General features: G+C 39.3%; 1 pseudogene; it reads left to right on the forward strand.

Moving 5' to 3' along the window:
• The first annotated feature begins 3,577 nt into the window (after positions 1 to 3,577).
• On the forward strand, positions 3,578 to 11,068 carry LOC142524955 (heat shock cognate 70 kDa protein-like; annotated as a pseudogene).
• Positions 11,069 to 11,454: the final 386 nt, after the last annotated feature.

Consider the following 11,454-nt stretch of genomic DNA (forward strand, 5'->3'; position numbering starts at 1 on the left):
AGTAACCATATATTCTTGAATTTTTTAATTAATTTTTCATCTTGATAATTTGTTTCATTTAATGTTTTAAATTATAAGACACCGTTACTATAACTAAAAACACATTTTTTTTTAAATGTTCATAAGGACTCAACCACTAACTCATATGGAAAAACATTTATCTACATACTGTATTGAAAATATTCTAATTAATTCAGTACATGTGCTGATAATTTTATAATTAATTAAGAAAAATTCATTTACAATCATATTTAATCCTTTTGGACTAACATAATTTATTTTATAAGATATTCATCGTAATTATTTATTTGTATGTTAATCTTTAAATCTGATTTATGATGTATATAGTTTTTCTAAAATTTCTTAAATAATGATTTAATACATTTATTCGACACTTCAATATTAACATTTTAAAATATATTAATTTTATTGTATGTGTGCAACACTTCTAATCATGATTATAAAATTTCAATAAAAATTCTAAAAATGAATTAAGTAGAACATAAAAAAATTACACAATTAATCAAAAGATAGAAATTAAAAACTAATATAAACTACTAATATCGACTTCTAAAGATTGAAGTCGGTGAGAGTGGAGGCCACTATGTAATAAAAAAATAAAAAGCTAATCCTTGAATGAGTCATACTGCAAAGTTAGTGAACTAAAAACAAAGGACAAAATGTGTTAATAAAAATATTATAACGGGCTAAGTTGAATGAGGCTCATATATATAAGTATCTCACTTGGTCTCACCTTATGTTTTGTCACTGTACAAAACGAAATTTCATGCACTATATTGTTCTACATTTTCTTAATTTTCTCTTGATTTTAAATTTAATTTCATCATCTATTGATCTTTAAAGATATATTAGAATTTTTTTTAAACATCTAATCTTAAATGTGATCAATTAAACAAATAATTATTATAATTTGTATACAATAATAAATAGATTAATATATTTAAAGATAGATAAAGTAATATATTGAGAAAAATAAAAAAATGTTATAAGAATTAATACTATAATTATCTAATGTCAATATTAAATTTAACATCCTACATTCGAAAATGTTTTTATTGAGGTAAAGACTATGATGATAAAATAAAAATAATAATTTATTTATCATTGTAACGTAATCATAATGTGATCGTTATTCGGAATCAGAAACTGATGTACTTTGACTTTTTAATTAAATTGTATAAACAATTATTTCGTTATTTTTAGTGGATAAACATGTTAAATTTATTAAAATTAAATAGTAGAATTTAATGATGAATATGAATGAATTAATTCAACTTTCAATTTGGATTTCAGGATTTTGTCAACATGCTATATATATATATATTTTGAATTTTTTTATTTTAAAATATAAATTTTCAAATAGATGAAAAAAGATTTTTTTTCTCTACTACTTATGTAGAATATCAAGTATACATTCTACTCAAATGTCTTATAAATTCATATGATTTAGTAAAAGGTTATTTGCATAAACTTATTTGGTGGGTACAATAATTGATCATGTTGGATAGAGTAATTAAAATGTTGCGCTTGAGCTGTTGTACTATTTAAATGATTTGATTTGCACCGTTACCATAATCTATAGGTTTTGATAAAACAGTAAACACTTGAGCCTACAATTGATATGAAAGCCAAGATCGCGACTTTGATTTTCATTGATTGCAATTAGTGCAATTATTAGGAGATAGATTGTTGGGTACAATAATTGTCCACGATGGATAGACGTTTGAGCTGTTGTACGATTTAAAGATTTGACTTGCATCGTTAGTATCAGTTATAGTTTTTGGTAAAGCGACAAACGCTCGATCCTACATTATTCAATTGTAAAGCTAGAAGAAACATGTTGCATCAACTTTTAGTTTTGAATTGGTCCATTATATGTTACTCGATTTTAAATTTAGAAGCATTCTACAGTTTTCAAATATTATTATAGATTGAATTATAATTGATCCCTTTCAAATTGGATAAATATAGAATAAAACTCATGTAAAATATTAACAAAAACATTTAAATGAAATATTGGATTTGTCGATAATCAAAATAAGAAATAAGAGACTTAAAGAAAATTATAATTGACACAATGAAATAGTGCACTGACATACATTTATCACTGTATTTTGCAACTAAAATATCAAAAAAGATTCCACATATTATTTTTATATCATATTTAAAATAATAATGAATCCTAATTTTTATTATTTTGAGTTGTCCTTTGTTATGAAAAATCATTGTGAATAAATTGAATTTGAAAATTCTTATATCTATGTATATCACATATTAATATATCAACCTAATTCCAGATAATAAAAAACTACAAAATGAACTTATTCATCTTCAATGTACACAAATTATATAGTAAATATATATGGCAATTAAGACAATGAAGTATAATATATGTTCACATATAACAAAATATATAAAAAAGAAAAACAATAAATAAAAATATTTTTCTAGATATAGATATTTTTTTAATAACTTTTTACAGTGAGTTGAAGAAGATAAAAGAGGAATTTTTTTTAACTCTTTTAGGTTACACAAAAAATAGAAATGAAAGAAATGTTTGTCATACAATGAAATCATTTTCGACATTAAATGTATACTATAAAGTTATATTTACTATTCAAACTTTATAAATGCAATGAATTTTTCTCAAGATAAGGGTACATAAATGATCTCGTGAAGATATTTAAACAATTAGAAAAATTAAATGTATTATTTTTCTGGAGGTAATACCAATATGACATTAGTAATTTAATTGTGCTAATTATACTTATGAGTTAATATGAAATATTAAAATAAGTATAATAAGAGTCAGTAAAAAGATGATTTATTGTCAAAAATATTATTATTATAAATTACAAATAAATGACAACATTTAATCAATATTTTTTTAAATCAGTCCATCAGTATTTTTTATGTGATGATAGATTATTATAATAATGTGTAGTTTATATGTTATCAAGTATAAGTGTCTAATAAATTAAAGGTAACTAGGAAAGTAAAAGCATCCGATAGAAATTGTTGTCAATTTACATGAAAGAGAATAATAATCAAATAATATTATAAATAAAAAATTGCAGATCATTGATTGTCAAAAAAGATTGTAATAATTGAATATTGTAATAAAATATATGTATTATTGAGAGAATATGACAAATAACAGAAGAAAACAATATGACAAAAAATATATGAGAAAAATTTTAGTAGTCCAAATCTTTTTTTAAAATTAAAAATATATGTTTTTTTCCTAATTAGTTACATATGCTAATTAACACGAATTGTCAAAATTTACAATACTATTATCATTATCTTTTGTTGAGTTAACTAATTTTATTTCAAATTCTAATTACTTCAACATATGTTTGCCACTTGCAACGCACGTACATTATTTCTAATTACTTCAACATATGTTTGCCATTTGCAACGCACTTACATTATTTCTAGTAATATAATATATATGAAACTCTTCCACTCCTTGTGATGAGACTATTCGTTGGCCTAACTCTTCCTATAAATTATAGTAATTTCTTTGCTCTTTCAGTTTCTCCAGTTCTTATTCATGGCTGGAGAATGCCAAGAACCGGCGATTGGAATTGATTTGGGCACCACTTTTTCGTGTGTAGCAGTGTGGCGCCGTAATCGCGTCGAGATCATACCAAATGATCAGGGCAATCGCATTACACCTTCGTATGTAGCTTTCAATGGAACCGAACGTCTCATTGGCGACGCCGCCAAGAATCTAGCGGCCGAGAACCCCACCAACACTGTTTTCAGTAAGATATATATTGTTATTATTCCCAGTTCGTTTTTTTCCTGTGATCTTCAGCTTCATTTTCCTTAAGTGGAAATCAGTACAGAATCAACAACTTTAATATTCTTGTATTTTTTGGCCCCATTAAGTTATCTATGTGTTAAAATTGGTGGTTCGAAATCAAACAAACAAAGTTGTACGAGCTCTTTGTTTCTGTACGAGAGTTTTGCAGGGCAATTATTTGGAGTCTTGAATCTTTCGCTGCACATTATTTTGTTTATTAACTAACTACCACGGTTGTTGAGAGATGCTTGGATAATGCTTCGTTCATATTTTTTGTGTTTGCTAATGATATTGTACAATTCGCAGACTTTTGGATTTCTCATCGAACAAAACCTTCTGACATGATGTATTTGCATGAGATTATGGTCTCGTATATATAAAGTTTCATATAAATTACTTTTCCAGATGCCAAGAGATTGATTGGTAGGAGATTCAGTGATCCTTTGGTTCAGAAAGATTTGATGCTTTGGCCATTCAAAGTCGTTACTGGTCCTAACGATAAGCCCATGGTTACAGTTATCTACAAAGGTGAAGAGAAACAGTTTCATGCCGAAGAAATTTCTTCAATGGTCCTCGCCAAGATGAAGGAGATTGCAGAAGTTTTTCTTGGATTTGAAGTAAAAAATGCAGTTATTACTATACCTGCCTACTTCAATGATTCACAGAGGCGGGCAACCAAGAATGCTGGAACCATTTCTGGGCTCAACATCTTGAGTCTTCTTGTCGAACCAACTGCAGCGGCAATTGCCTATGGACTCGACAAAAAATATATCAACATCGGGCAAAAAAATGTACTTATTTTCGACCTTAGTGGAGGTACCTTTGATGTGTCTCTTCTCACAATTGAGAGTGGTATCTTTCAAGTCAAGGCCATTGCTGGTGACACTCACATTGGAGGAGAAGATTTCAACAATAGAATGGTTATTTATTTTGTTAAAGAGTTCAAGAGGAAGCACAAGAAGGATATAACCAACAACCCCAAAGCATTGACAAGTGGCACATACAACTATTGGAATCGATTGTCTGTGTGATGGAATCGATTTTCACTCTAACATAACACGTGCCAAATTTGAGGAGGTAAACATGGACTTGTTGGAGGAATGTATTAGCCATGTGGAGAAGTGTTTGAAGGATGCAAAGATGGACAAAGAAAGCATCCACGATGTGGTGATTGTTGGTGGATCCACTAGAATTCCAATGGTACAACAATTACTTCAAGAATTCTTTGATGGCAAGGAACTGTGCACAAGCATTCACCCCGATGAGGCTGTAGCATCTGGGGCAGCAGTTCAGGCAGCAATTTTGACCGGCCAAGGTAACTACGAGATTAAAACCTGGTGTTGTGTGATGTTATACCTCTATCCCTTGGTGTGTGTGTTGAAGATGATGAAATGAGAGTGGTAGTTCCCAGGAATACCATGATTCCTACTAGGAAGGTAACAAAGTTGACCACTTTTCATGATGGCCAACCTAAAGCGAAATTTAAAGTGTACGAGGGTGAAAGGCCTAGAACAAGCGACAACTTTCTGTTGGGTACAACATTCTATTTATTTGGCATTCCTCCTGCTCCAAGAGGCATCCCTACATTAAATGTGGTATTCGATATCGATGATAATGGTATCTTAACCGTGTCTGCTGAAGACGAAACAACTGGTAACAGAAAAAGCATCATGATACTCACGGGAAATTTAGGGTCCGATCCACTCAAGCGTCACTAATCCAATCACGGGCTTCAAAATTACCCTGGGCCGAAAATCACAAATAAGACCGTTAGGAGGGGGCTAGGAGGGTGTCCTGGCGTAGCCCCTCCGACGCTCATGTCAGAGACTGAGGATATATGGGGGAGAGCAGCTAAGGGCGCTGCTGAAAACGATATAGTGAATGAAATATCGTACGCTCAAACCTGTTATTTATAGGAGAATACCAGGGCTTGTCATGGGCCCTTCACCTGTGGGCCTTAGATAGGGGCCGGGGGTTTGGGCTAGATCTTGATGGGCTTATCCATGGGGTATCACCAGTCTCCCCCTCCCGAGTCGAACTGAATCGCAGGTTCGAAGTTAGATTAGTCGTACTGACCTCGGGTTACCGGGTGCGAGTTTTGCATTATCTTCCAGCCGTTCGTCAGTACCCAAAAATTTGGAAACAAATCAAATCATAATCCTAGCACCGCGTCAATTTATTCACAAGCTCTTTCCCGTCTACGCTCTACCTGCGCGCCAACCCTAGCACCACTCAACCATCACCGCACCACCATCCGCGACCCTCACGCGTTCCCCACCACATCGCAGCGTCGCGCCACACCCCTGCCCTGCGCGCGCCTCACCATCGTCCGAGCACCCAGGCTCGCCGGTTGAGCCCATCGCCTCGCGCCGCGCCACGCCCTCATCGAGCGTCACGTTCGCCCAGCACCTGCTACGCTCGCCCGGCGCGCCTCTCCATCTGCCGCACCGCACGCTCGCCCTCTGCCGAGCGCCCTGCTGAGCTCGCCCCAACGCAACGTATACACGCTCGCCCACAGCGGGCAGCTCGCCCCTCGCCGAACGGCTCGCCATCTGCCGCGCTGCACGCTCGCCCTCTGCCGAGCTCGCCCCATCGCTGCGCATACACGCTCGCCAGGCGCGCCTCGCCTTCTGCCGCGCTGCATGCTCGCCCTCTGCCGAGCGCCCTGCCAAGCTCGCCCCATCGCTGCGCATACACGCTCGCCCGGCGCGCCTTGCCTTCTGTCGCGCTGCACGATCGCCCTCTGCCGAGCTCCCGTGCTCGCCCCTACCGAGCTCGCCCCGCACCAGCCCATCGCCTCGCGCCGCACGCTCGCCCGAGCGCTCATCCAGTACGTTGAGAATTTTGATACATTGCCTCATGATCCCCGCGATCTGACCGGGCAGGTCGATCCCCGTAATTTTAGCAGCGGCAAACATTGTTCGTTAACGACAAACGAAATAAATTTTTCTAACACAGTATGCCCTCGTCGCCCCCATCTTCAAGGTCCTCTACTAAGCTTTTGAAGTGAAATAGTTTCCACTTCCCCGTGCCCTTGACTCCTCTGCTAAAATAGTTCATAGCAGGAAAATAAAATTCAACACCTCCACCCTCTAACTCCTCTGCTAGGTGACTCCATAGCATGAAGATAAAATTCAACGCGCCCACCCTCTAACTCCTCTGCTAGGCGATGCCTTAGAAGGAAAATAAAATCAACACCTCCACCCTCTAACTCCTCTGCTAAGCTGGGCCTTAGCAGGAAAAATCAAACTCTCACCTCATCATCTCATAACTCCTCTGCTAAGCCGGGCCTTAGCGGGAAAATAAAATCAACACCTCCACCCTCTAACTCCTCTGCTAAGCAGGGCTTTAGCAGGAAAATAAAATTCAATGCGCCCACCCTTTAACTCCTCTGCTAGGCGATGCCTTAGCAGGAAAATAAAATCAACACCTCCACCCTCTAACTCCTCTGCTAAGCCGGGCCTTAGCAGGAAAAATCAAACTCTCACTTCATCATCTCATAACTCCTCTGCTAAGCCGGGCCTTAGCAGGAAAATAAAATCAACACCTCCACCCTCTAACTCCTCTGCTAAGCCGGGCCTTAGCAGGAAAATAAAATTCAATGTGCCCACCCTCTAACTCCTCTGCTAGGCGATGCCTTAGCAGGAAAATAAAATCAACACCTCTACCCTCTAACTCCTCTGCTATGCCGGGCCTTAGCAGGAAAATAAAATCAACATCTCCACCATCTAACTCCTCTGCCAAGCCGGGCCTTAGCAGGAAAAATCAAACTCTCACTTCATCATCTCATAACTCCTCTGCTAAGTCGGGTCTTAGCAGGAAAATAAAATCAACACCTCCACCCTCTAACTCCTCTGCTAAGCCGGGCCTTAGCAGGAAAATAAAATTCAACGCGCCAACCCTCTAACTCCTCTGCTAGGCGATGCCTTAGCAGGAAAATAAATATTCTCCACCCTCACCCTCAAACTCCTCTGCTATGCGACAACTTAGTAGGAAAATAAAATTTTTCTTCTCCCCAACTCTGCTCCTCTGCTAGGCGATGCCTTAGCAGGAAAATAAATATTCTCCACCTCACCCTCTACTCCTCTGCTAGGCGATGCCTTAGCAGGAAAAATTTAACTTTTCTCCCCCCCCACTCTTCTCCTCTACTAGGCGCAGCCTAAGTAGGTAAAATAAAATTCATATAATCCTCATAATACAAGAACAACCACGAACTTAATATAAGAACTTGGCTTTATTAAATATCAACTGATAACGTAAGACAAATTCAGGAACGAAATACATCAAAAATGAAGTAAAGATATTCTCTAAGGTGGTAAGCGTTCCCATGCCTCTTTAGAGCATTACCAGCGCATTCTCCAACTTTCCTCTCAGCTCCTCTTGTACCTCCACAGGACAAAGTTACCCATTTAGAAGCTTCTCCGAATGACTCTACAACTGCAAGACTGAGCTCAAGCTTCCATGCGAATGCTCGTGACCTCTCTTTTCTTCTTCCTTCACGATTCTTTCATAACAACGACGTGCGACTTTTTGGTCCCCGCACAAGACTCCAACTCCTCTTCCCACAGGAAACTTAAGCTTCTGATGATAACTGGAAGCTACTGCTCTAAAATCCTTCAGGGCTGGTCGTCCTAGAATTCCACTATACGCTGACGGGGTATCTACTACAGTGAAGGCTATCACCTTTGTTACCCGCCGAGGATCAGTCCCCAAGGATAGGGGAAAGAACAATCTGACCCAAAGGCAAGATGACGTGTTCTGCGAACCCATACAGCGGGGTGGATACCGGCTCAAACTCAAATCCTCTCATCTTCATTTGATCCAACGTGCTCTTGAACAAGACGTTCACGGAGCTTCCATTATCAATAAATATTCTCGCCACATCATAATTGGCAATGGTGATCATTACCACCAAGGCATCGTTATGTGGAGTCACAACGCCTCGGAGGTCTTCCGGCCCAAAGCTGATGACGGGGTCTTGTGGTAAGTCTGCACCCCTAGATATCTCAAATTTCTTCAACCTTCTCCCATGTGCCTTCCGAGCTCGCCCAGAGTCTCCATCAGTAGCACCCCCCGAGATCATATGAATCATTCCTCTCGTAGGGTGGTTATCCTCATTCATTCCCCTCCTCGGTTCCACGAGCTCATGAGGGACATCTTGACATCCACCTTCCCTTCTCTGCTCACCCATCCTCTGATTTATCCATGGAGGGCCTTGACCATGCCTAGGGGACGAGCGAGACCTTTGTCGACTCCTTAATGAGGATCCTTCTCGTCTATCTCGTGAAGGCAATCTAGCACTGCACCCAACCCTTCGCGACTTCTCCCACCTCCCCGCGGGCTCCCACACCTCCATCACCTCGTCCCGACTCCTATCTAGGGGAACATGGGATGAGAATTGTCTTCTACTACTAGTTCTGTCTTCCTCTCTTTCCCCCGCACCCCTCTTCCTTCCTCCCTTCTCCGCTCCCTCAACTCCACTTCCTCCGGGCCGGCTCTCCATCCTTCTGTACCGTTGGGCATCTTCCAAGTTTACATATTTCTCAGCTCGAGCCAACAGATCATCATAGCTCAACGGAGGCTTCTTGACTAGCGACTTGAAAAACTTCCCTCCCCTCAGTCCTTGTGTGAAGGCACTTATCATGATATCAGGGGTAGCCGCTGGTATTTCCAGCGCTGCACTGTTGAAACGTTGGACAAATTCTTGCAAAGTTTCATTCTCTTGCTGTTTCATCACGAACAAGCTCAAAAAATTTTTCTGGTGCCTCTTGCTGCTAGCAAATCGGTGCAAGAAGGCAGCTGAGAAGTCCTCAAAAGAACATATAGAGCTGGGCTGCAAAGTGTTAAACCAGTGCTGGGCTGACCTCACCAACGTGCCCAGAAACACCATGCACCTGACTCCATCCGAATATTGGTGCAACAGAGCCGCATTCTCAAACCTCCCCAAGTGTTCTTCGGGGTCCGTATGTCCATCATATTCTCCAACGTTTGACTGTCGGAAATTTGGAGGAAGCCCCTCTTCCAAAATGGCGAGGGAAAAAGGACTTCCTTTATTGGGCGCTGCAGCTCTGTTTCCCAACTGCTGCCTCATCATCCGTATCTCCCTCCACATCTCCTCCATCTCCGGATTCTCCTCACTGGGGAGGGGTCGCATCTCCTCTACCCTACTCTAACTACCCTCCACATTCTCCTCTCGCTCCTGGCGAGCGGCCTGCTCTTCTGCAAACATAGACTCTTGATTCCTCTTTATGGCCTCATCCACTGTCCGGGTGATAAATTGTCCCAACTGTTCTAGGGTCAAGTTCCCTACATTCTCATTGGGACGGGGCTTGCTCGACCCTTGTCTCGTGAAGGGGCTGCTCGGTTCTTGTCTCTTGACGAGGTTGTTCATGTCTCGTCTCAAGACGCGGTTGTTCCTAGTCTTGTCTCAACATGAGATTGTTTGGGTCCCCTCCGAGGACGCGATGATGCTGAGGTAGCTCTTCTACTTCCTTTCTTGCCTACCATCTCTACGCCAGTGTTCCCACAGACGGCGCCAAGTGATACTCATGGGAAATTTAGGGTCTGATCCACGCAAGCGTCACTAATCCAGGCACGGGCTTCAAAATTACCCTGGGCCGGAAATCACAAATAAGACCGTTAGGAGGGGGCCAGGAGGGTGTCCTGGCGTAGCCCCTACGACGCTCAAGTCAGAGACTGAGGATATATGGGGGAGAGCAGCTAAGGGCGCTGCTGAAAACGATATAGTGAATGAAATATCGTACGCTCAAACCTGGTATTTATAGGAGAATACCTGGGCTTGTCATGGGCCCTTCACCTGTGGGCCTTAGATAGGGGCCGGGGGTTTGGGCCAGATCTTGGACTCATCCATGGGGTATCACATCACAATAAGAAATTTTAAAGGTATGCTATCCGCAAAGGAGATGCAGAGAATGTTACAGGAAGCAGAGAGATTTAAGTTTGAAGATGAGAAGCTTAAAAAGAAATTCGAGGCAAAGCAATCTCTAGAAAGTTATGTCTATGGGACCAGAGCTACTCTTTTGACCAGAAATTTAGCTTGCTTTCAAACTAATATCAGCAACGGATGCAGAAAAATTAGAACATGAGATAAATTTTGCTATCAAGTGGTTGGAAGAACACAAAGATGTAGAGGCACATGTATTTGTGAAGAAAAGAGAGAAGCTGGAGAGCATTTGGGACCCTGTTATCACAAAATTCACTTATTTTTCAATCTAGCTTAAGGTTGATGAATTGTTGATTTTGGTATTATCAAGAATTTGAGGTATTTTTGCTTTTGAATTGAAATTTGAATAATAAATGCTTAATTTGATTAATTTTCTGCTTTCTGTTTTGAGGATAAATAAACCAAAACTTTCAACTTAGTATGTGGGGATAGTATATTAGAGTATGTCTCATGTATCGGTAAAACGGGTCCATCCGTTCTATATTTATAGTTTAAAACAACAATTTTTAATGAATCGAGTCAAAAGATTTGTATAAGAATGTATCGCAAGAGTTTTTGTGAGTAGATTATTACATGTAAGCATTCTAAGTGCAAGATGTAGTCTGACAAATTCACATTTTCTGTGATGGGTAGTTTAGGACTAAAAGAAATTTAGAAA

This window comes from Primulina tabacum, chromosome 14 (genome assembly GCF_025594145.1).
Source record: "Primulina tabacum isolate GXHZ01 chromosome 14, ASM2559414v2, whole genome shotgun sequence".
Classification (NCBI taxonomy): Eukaryota; Viridiplantae; Streptophyta; class Magnoliopsida; order Lamiales; family Gesneriaceae; genus Primulina; species Primulina tabacum.